This window comes from Primulina tabacum, chromosome 10, assembly GCF_025594145.1.
Source record: "Primulina tabacum isolate GXHZ01 chromosome 10, ASM2559414v2, whole genome shotgun sequence".
Taxonomy (NCBI): domain Eukaryota; kingdom Viridiplantae; phylum Streptophyta; class Magnoliopsida; order Lamiales; family Gesneriaceae; genus Primulina; species Primulina tabacum.
Genome location: NC_134559.1, coordinates 21295577 through 21305492, shown reverse-complemented (window position 1 = coordinate 21305492; position 9916 = coordinate 21295577).

The window sequence follows — 9916 nt, the reverse complement described above, 5'->3', positions numbered from 1 at the left end:
ATTTCTTTTTCAACAAGTAAGGGAATCAATACTACAGTACAATCAGACTCAACAGGTACAGCATATCTCAATGCAACTGAGTCAAAGGTAATCATAGGGAATGCATTAGTATATATCAATACATAGGCAATATAATCATAAAAATAGTACCTGCCATTCTATCATCAGCTGTGTCCGGTGTCTGTTCCTCGGGCTTCTGCTCCCTAAAATCTTCGGGAACTTCTCTGAGGACAAACTCTAGCAAGGTGTCCTGGTTGTCTAAAAATATGGCAACTACCAGTCACTCCCTGGCATTGCTCTGTGGAATGTCTCCCTCCGCAAGTTCTGCAATATACTCCAGTATGACTCGGGCTGGAACTACTGGAGCTAGACGAACCACTCAGTCCGCTCCCTAACTACATAAACTGTTTCTTTCGAGCTTTCAGCAAATCTTGCTTTCCACTCGTGCTGCCACGATCAAATCGGAGAGGGATTACTGTGTCTGGGGTTGCATCGCACACACCGTTTTTAGTTGTCTAATCAGACTCGCCTCCGCTCTCTTCGCTTTACTCAAGGCATCAGCAAAATGATAAGGTCGCTGCATATTCATCAATGCAACTATCTCCGAGTTCAATCCTCTGATGAACTGATCCGCTACAGCTTCATCATTCCCAATTACATGAGGAGCAAAACGCAGTAGAGTAGAGAATTTAGCAACATATCCTTCAATATTCAGTTGATCTTGTCTCAAATTCTCAAATTCTGCTTTCTTGTCCTCCCGGTACGAAACCGAGAAAAATCTTCGATAAAATTCAGTTCTGAATATTTCCCACGAAATCACTGTACCTTTCTGTTCTAGCATTCTTTTACTTGTAATCCACCAACTTCTAGCAGTCTCTCGTAACTGGTGGAACATCAGTTTAATTCTCCGCTCATCTGAATAATCAAGTAACTCAAACAGTATTTCTATGTCATCAAACCAGTTCTCACAATCTTCAGACGTCTCGACACCACTCAGAATCTGCGGCTGAAATAACTGAAATTCTTCCAACTGTATTTCCATCTGAGTTCTTGATACATCTATCAGTTCAGTCGAAGTACTACCCATTTCTGGAATTCTCCGTGAATATATATCTGCTTATCAAACCATTAGTACTCAAATACTACAAATCTGTTCCAATCTTTCTCTGATCATCTTACTGCTGATCATGAATCAGATCTGATTCATACTCAGTGATACATAATACCAACTCAAATCAGATAATCAGATAAACATGTATTTCAAAGCAGTAAAGCATAATGTCATGCTAGCACACACAATGTAAGTCAACATTAAAATAAATCTCATGCTAGCAATCACATGCAAGGAAGGAAAACTCAATCTACCCCGCTCATTCTCTTCTATCTCAGTCTAAAGGATCTATGGCTCTGATACCACCTGTTGTGGGGACCCGGACGCTAATCATCTTCTTAATCATCTTTGGGATTTAATTATCAATTAAGATAAACAGGGTCTAAAAATTTTTCTTTAAAATGCGGAAGGTAGTGGAATCAATCTATTATACATCTCAGTATAAAAGTACAATAATGTACAACAATTATTCAAACTAGTCTAAGGTTCAACTACTAAATTCAAGTATTAAACCAAAGTCGACAATAAGTCCGGAATCACCACTCTAACTCATCTTCTCTCATCATCTTCTTGACCCCGATCCTGTCCCACCTGTTGTCATGCACACATACAGACATAACAACAGCCGGAAACTCCGGTGAGAATAAATCCCAGTATAAAACATGTATACATGCATATACACAATACAAATCATAAAGCATATTATCATGCATAAAATTCATAACAATAGGTTTCATAGTCTAGGAAACCCAATCAAAATAAGCATGCAGTAACAATGGATTCCATAATCTCTGAAATAAAAATCAAATAAGCTTGCAACTCAATTCAATTCATATCTTGACTCGACTCGACTCTAACTCTAGGGATCCCGGTGTGAATAAGACGTCACTGTCTGTCACCTACCCTCCCAATCGGGGTAACTGTACGTCTTATTCCTAGACTTCGGTCATGTCTGTATCGAATGTCTACAATCGGAGTGAATCTGATCCGAAGCGTCGATACCACCGAACATCTAGTTTGGCAAGTCTGCCAATGACTCTCCTATGTCAAATGCTTGAATATAAATCTATAAACAAGGCATCGTCATATCAAGAGATTTGAATATAATTCTATAAAAAAATCAATTATATCAAAAGGTAAACAACAACCCTAGTATGTGATTTTGTTGGGCAACTCAAATTGAATCTCATTTGAGTTGTGTCTTCCCCAAAACAAAACATGAATTATACCTTTGTCTTCCCGGTCTGACGAAGACGAAGTCTTGTATTCCAATCTGTCCATAACCAGTCTGGCAATGACAATCGTATAAATAAAATATCAGTATATAATTCGATTCAAAACCTGTTCTGATAAATACTCAAATCAGTATATAATCTGATCCATATCTGAACAAGGTACAATCTAATTCATATCAACGATATCATCGAAATCATTACGGAATCTGATCAATATCAATCTACTAATGTTTCGACGGCATAACAATACAGTTTCGATATCCCCATCAATCTCAACATCACAGATATAATATCAGAATTCATAATCAGTATCAGTACAATTCATAATCTCAATATCTGTACACTTAAGATCAGTAATAGCACAACTCGGATATCAAATCCCAATCAATATCTTTCGAAATCATAACAATTGTATAAACATTCTATTCTTAAATCTGACTTCAATTATACAATGTCTACTATAGCAGAAACATCATATCTGATTCATATTCAATTCTGACAATATCATAAATTCAAATCATGTCTAAACGTAATGAAACTTACGTCCAGTTGTAGCCTGCATCGATATGAACACAGTACTGAAGTCGAATTCAAAAACAGACGGACGGATTTCTCACAAAAGGCGTAAGAATATTTCAATTCTTTTTTTGCACTTCCCTCGGCTCTTTCCTCCCTTCCTTCTCATGAATTTGCATGTAGGTATATATATATATATATAGATCACATTGCATGTAAGGCACATGGCTAAATGTGCTTACTGCACGTTTCACCGCTGGTGCGGTATTTCTCACACCGCGGGTGCGCTAGGCATATTGATCATCATCCAAAATTTCAGAAACAGCGACCGCGGGTGCGCTGACCTCATTGTAGCAGAACCGCGGGTGCGGTCTGTCTAGCACCGCGGGTGCGGTGTCACTTCCGTAATTAATCTCCAACTCTCTGTCCATCAACCGCGGGTGCGGTCTTGTTCGCAGCGCGGGTGCGCTCATGCTACTGTAATTCTTCCACAATTCATGAGCTCAACCGCGGGTGCGGTCCTTTCCTTACCGCGGGTGCGGTCTATATTTCATGCACCACTTCATAATCTCATTTAGTGCTTCTCATTACATGTCATGCATACTCATATCTACCGAATATCACATCAATGAAGACTAATAAATCTCGAGCCTTACATTTCTCCCCCTCTAAGAAATGATTTCGTCCTCGAAATCACAAGTAATCAATTCAGATATATCAGAAGAAATGTATACAGAGTTTAAATCAAAACTCATCTCAATGAATCCATTCTGATATCTTAATCTCATGCCAAGTTCTGTCTTTCAGATAGTCTCTTTGAGGCCCTGTCACTTACTGTATTTTCAATAATAGAATAGTCTTCATTCTGAAATATCTTTCTTGTACGGATCTGTGATTCTAAATTGAAATAATAATTCAAGAGCATAATATCATAATACCCTTCGAAATAACTCTGACAGAATCAATCTCACCATCCTGTCTATACAACATCCGTATATATCAATCAACGGCTCATACCAAATCAATATCATCAGCTGTTATCAAATCTGTTTATCCCAGTCAAGGATATATTCAATCTTCGGCCCCAAATACCAATCGTCATCATTCAACGTTGGCGTATTCTGTCTGTCTGGTCTGAGCTATCTTCATTTTCTTCTGAATTAGCTACATTTTCTTTGTCCTATCTCTGACTGTATCAGCTTCTATCTCAGGTATCTACGAGATATTATTCTTATAGCAAAGAAATCTGCAGTACTTACTGTACAATGTCTCATTTGCGGCTATTTCAATGCTCGTTTGATAGCTATCATTATACAATAATTCATATAGTGACAATATGTCATGTCAACTGGTGTTAGCATGCAGCACTGCCACTCCCTGGATATCTCTCAATATCCGAATAGTACACTCTGGCTATCTGTCAGTCGGTGGATAATATATGAATATGTTCATGGTATATTCTGCCAGAATTACAAACTCAATCAAAATCACAATCTGATATAGTCTAGTTCTACATTCTGATCAATCTGACCATTTCCTTGACATCGATCTTTGTCATCTGGTCATGTTTGTATGTCATCTTGTACAAACTAATAGATATAGATTGAACAATCTGTCAATCACAATCATATCATATCACAATCTGGAAAGTATTGCAGTAATTTCATTACGAATTTCATCGAAATATACTCCCCATGTCTAGTCAAGAATATACAAATTCTGTAATAAATCTTCTGATCTCTATCTTTCTATCTTCATTTATTGGCGGTTCAGACATTTCAGTACAATTCTGCCAACATTTCAGAATAAATTCTGCCACAACTGATTTAATCTGTCCAGGTCAGAACTATCTGTCCGAATATCATACATTCTCAGTCACCAAAATGAAAACTGAATCCACTACGCTGTGTTTCGGACACTATTGATCATTTCAGATTCGAACTATTCGGTACAAAAAATCAGTTAATAATATAAATTAAAGAAAAATACCTACCTGGTATTCGGTTCTGATTGTCGATATCAAATTCTGTTGCACAATTCTGAAATATTTGACATCGCAAGATAATCATTTTCATACAATAACAAAATCACATGTCTGCTACTTTGATCGATGTTCTGCTCTGATTATCGAAATTAAGCTCTGAACATTCTGATTAAATCTCCGAACTGCCGAAATTCTCGAGTTCAGCTCTGATTCTGTTTGAATAATCTATATCAAACACTGACTCAGAATAACAGTACTATCAAATCAGATTCATAATATCAATAATCTATACTGATCTAGTGAGTTTAGTAAACTCATAAAACGGCAATTCCTGGCAATATTGTCAATTCTGACTAATCAATCACGTCTTCATGTCGTTTTGATCAACTGCTATATATCATCTGCAAATACAATATGCCCTCAAACAATATAAGCTGTCTCAAATATAGTGTTAGAACAATAGCAATACTCAAGCAGATACAAAATAACAATCGTATACGAAAATCTGTCAATTCAGACCAAACATACATTTCTGACATCTATGACATTTCTGAAATTTCTGATATTTCTGATATGTCTGATATCGGTATCATTCTCAGTCACTGATTCTGATCTCAACTGTGTCAAAATCAATCGGTATACTAACTTCAGATATCGTATATTCTGAATACAATCTGTTTCAAGCAGGATTCATATCTGAATAATTTCTGTATACACTAATCACAGTTCTCAGAGTATTCAATACAATCTTCAGATATTCGATTCAATCAATCAGATGCTGCAATCATATCAAAATATCATAGATACAGCAAGCATAAAATCATCAGAATATCTCTGAACATACTGAAATATGCCAAAGAGAAACATTAAAACAGATGTAACTCCTGGTCGGTACTCTTCTACTGATCTTTCAATTCTTTCAGTGTCATTCTGTACATTCAATATCATTCTGTACTGAATTCTAAAACACAACCACTACCTGGTATCAATTCAATTCTGAAATCTATCTTTCTGATATAAAGCAAATCTGAAATCTTATCTGGGCAAACATCAGCCAACTCGTACATCATTGGCAAATCTGCCAATGCTAGACTCGATTTCAGTATGTCTACTGAATACATAAGGATGCCATCTGCTCCTTTCTATAACAATCGAGTCCCTAGACAACACAAATATCAAAGGAATTCTGAATCTAGAATCCTTACCGTGAAATCTCTACTCATCATCCATATCTGGTCTGAATCTTATACTCTCCTGACAAGAATCTATAATAGTTCTGTACTTGTTCAGCATATTAATATCAATAATGCGGTCAAATCAGAAATACAAGTACATCATAATCTAACTCGACCTCATTCTCATCTTACTGTAGTATACAATATTTCACAGAAATCTCTGATATCAATATTTCTTTTTCAACAAGTAAGGGAATCAATACTACAGTACAATCAGACTCAACAGGTACAACATATCCCAATGCAACTCAGTCAAAGGTAATCATAGGGAATGCATTAGTATATATCAATACATATGCAATATAATCATAAAAATTGTACCTGCCATTCTATCATCAGCTGTGTCCGGTGTCTGTTACTCGGTCTTCTGCTCCCTAAAATCTTCGGGAACTTCTCTGAGGACAAACTCTAGCAAGGTGTCCTGGTTGTCTACAAATATGGCAACTACCAGTCACTCTATGGCATTGCTCTATGGAATGTCTCCCTCCGCAAGTTCTGCAATATACTCCAGTATGACTCGGGCTGGAACTACTGGAGCTAGACGAACCACTCAGTCCGCTCCCTAACTTCTTAAACTGTTTCTTTCGAGCTTTCAGCAAATCTTGCTTTCCACTCGTGCTGCCACGATCAAATCGGAGAGGGGATTGCTGTGTCTGGGGTTGCATCGCACACACCCTTTTTAGTTGTCTAATCAGACTCGCCTCCGCTCTCTTCGCTTTACTCAAGGCATCAGCAAAATGATAAGGTCGCTGCATATTCATCAATGCAACTATCTCCGAGTTCAATCCTCTGATGAACTGATCCGCTACAGCATCATCATTCCCAATTACATGAGGAGCAAAACGCAGTAGAGTAGAGAATTTAGCAACATATCCTTCAATATTCAGTTGACCTTGTCTCAAATTCTCAAATTCTGCTTTCTTGTCCTCCCGGTACGAAACCGAGAAAAATCTTCGATAAAATTCAGTTCTGAATATTTCCCACGAAATCACTGTACCTTTCTGTTCTAGCATTCTTTTACTTGTAATCCACCAACTTCTAGCAGTCCCTCGTAACTGGTGGAACATCAGTTTAATTCTCCGCTCATCTGAATAATCAAGTAACTCAAACAGTATTTCTATGTCATCAAACCAGTTCTCACAATCTTCAGACGTCTCGACACCACTCAGAATCTGCTGCTGAAATAACTGAAATTCTTCCAACTGTATTTCCATCTGAGTTTCTGATACATCTATCTGTTCAGTCGAAGTACTACCCCTTTCTGGAATTCTCCGTGGAGGTATATCTGCTTATCAAACCATTAGTACTCAAATACTACAAATCTGTTCCAATCTTTCTCTGATCATCTTACTGCTGATCATGAATCAGATCTGATTCATACTCAGTGATACATAATACCAACTCAAATCAGATAATCAGTTAAACATGTATTTCAAAGCAGTAAAGCATAATGTCATGCTAGCACACACAATGTAAGTCAAAATTAAAATAAATCTCATGCTAGCAATCACATGCAAGGAAGGAAAACTCAATCTACCCCGTTCATTCTCTTCTATCTCAGTCTAAAGGATCTATGGCTCTGATACCACCTGTTGTGGGGACCCGACGCTAATCATCTTCTTAATCATCTTTGGGATTTAATTATCAATTAAGATTAACAGGGTCTAAAAATTTTTCTTTAAAATGCGGAAGGTAATGGAATCAATCTATTATACATCTCAGTATAAAAGTACAATAATGTACAACAATTATTCAAACTAGTCTAAGGTTCAACTACTAAATTTCAAGTATTAAACCAAAGTCGACAATAAGTCCGGAATCACCAATCTAACTCATCTTCTCTCATCATCTTCTTGACCCCGATCATGTCCCACCTGTTGTCATGCACACATACAGACATAACAACAGCCGGAAACTCCGGTGAGAATAAATCCCAGTATAAAACATGTATACATGCATATACACAATACAAATCATAAAGCATATTATCATGCATAAAATTCATAACAATAGGTTTCATAGTCTAGGAAACCCAATCAAAATAAGCATGCAGTAACAATGGATTCCATAATCTCTGAAATCAAAATCAAATAAGCATGCAACTCAATTCAATTCATATCTTGACTCGACTCGACTCTAACTCTAGGGATCCCGGTGTGAATAAGACGTCACTGTCTGTCACCTACCCTCCCAATCGGGGTAACTGTACGTCTTATTCCTAGACTTTGGTCATGTCTGTATCGAATGTCTACAATCGGAGTGAATCTGATCCGAAGCGTCGATACCACCGGACATCTAGTTTGGCAAGTCTGCCAATGACTCTCCTATGTCAAATGCTTGAATATAAATCTATAAACAAGGCATCGTCATATCAAGAGATTTGAATATAATTCTATAAACAAATCAATTATATCAAAAGGTAAACAACAACCCTAGTATGTGATTTTGTTGGGCAACTCAAATTGAATCTCATTTGAGTTGTGTCTTCCCCAAAACAAAACATGAATTATACCTTTGTCTTCCCGGTCTGACGAAGACGAAGTCTTGTATTCCAATCTGTCCATAACCAGTCTGGCAATGACAATCGTATAAATACAATATCAGTATATAATTCGATTCAAAACCTGTTCTGATCAATACCCAAATCAGTATATAATCTGATCCATATCTGAACAAGGTACAATCAAATTCATATCAACGATATCATCGAAATCATTATGGAATCTGATCAATATCAATCTACTGATGTTTCGACGACATAACAATACAGTTTCGATATCCCCGTCAATCTCAACATCACAGATATAATATCAGAATTCATAATCAGTATCAGTACAATTCATAATCTCAATATCTGTACACTTAAGATTAGTAATAACACAACTCGGATGTCAAATCCCAATCAATATCTTTCGAAATCATAACAATTGTATAAATATTCTATTCTTAAATCTGACTTCAATTATACAATGTCTACTATAGCAGAAACATCATATCTGATTCATATTCAATTCTTACAATATCATAAATTCAAATCATGTCTAAACGTAACGAAACTTACGTCCAGTTGTAGCCTGCGTCGATAGGAACACAGTACTGAAGTCGAATTCAAAAACAGACGGACGGATTTCTCACAAAAGGCGTAAGAATATTTCAATTCTTTTTTTGCACTTCCCTCGGCTCTTTCCTCCCTTCCTTCTCATGAATTTGCATGCAGATATATATATATATATATAGATCACATTGCATGTAAGGCACATGGCTAAATGTGCTTACTGCACGTTACACCGCGGGTGCGCTAGGCATATTGATCATCATCCAAAATTTCAGAAACAGCGACCGCGGGTGCGCTGACCTCACTGTAGCAGAACCGCGGGTGCGGTCTGTCTAGCACCGCGGGTGCGGTGTCACTTCCGTAATTAATCTCCAACTCTCTGTCCATCAACCGCGGGTGCGGTCTTGTTTCTTGTCCTCCCGGTACGAAACCGAGAAAAATCTTCGATAAAATTCAGTTCTGAATATTTCCCACGAAATCACTGTACCTTTCTGTTCTAGCATTCTTTTACTTGTAATCCACCAACTTCTAGCAGTCTCTCGTAACTGGTGGAACATCAGTTTAATTCTCCGCTCATCTGAATAATCAAGTAACTCAAACAGTATTTCTATGTCATCAAACCAGTTCTCACAATCTTCAGACGTCTCGGCACCACTCAGAATCTGCGGCTGAAATAACTGAAATTCTTCCAACTGTATTTCCATCTGAGTTTCTGATACATCTATAAGTTCAGTCGAAGTACTACCCCTTTCTGGAATTCTCCGTGGAGGTATATCTGCT